Raw genomic sequence first — 334 nt, forward strand, 5'->3', positions numbered from 1 at the left:
ACACACACACACACACATATAATATACTGTATAATATATAATATAATATTAGTATAATATATATAATTTATAATTTTAATATAATTAACTCAGTTCTGCACAATAATATATTGGGTAGAACTGAGTTAATTATATTAGTCCGGCCCTCTAAAACCATCCCAATTTCTCATGCGGCCCTATGGCAAAATTAATTGCCCACCCCTGCTGTATACTGTAGCTGAATTCATACTGTAGCTTTAAGGCTTTAATGGCAACAAGCCGTGTACATTTAAAAAAAAAAAATCTGGGGTCACAACGTCACCAATCAAAGGGAGGCGGAACCGGAAGATGGCTC

This window comes from Erythrolamprus reginae, chromosome 2 (assembly GCF_031021105.1).
Source record: "Erythrolamprus reginae isolate rEryReg1 chromosome 2, rEryReg1.hap1, whole genome shotgun sequence".
NCBI lineage: Eukaryota > Metazoa > Chordata > Lepidosauria > Squamata > Dipsadidae > Erythrolamprus > Erythrolamprus reginae.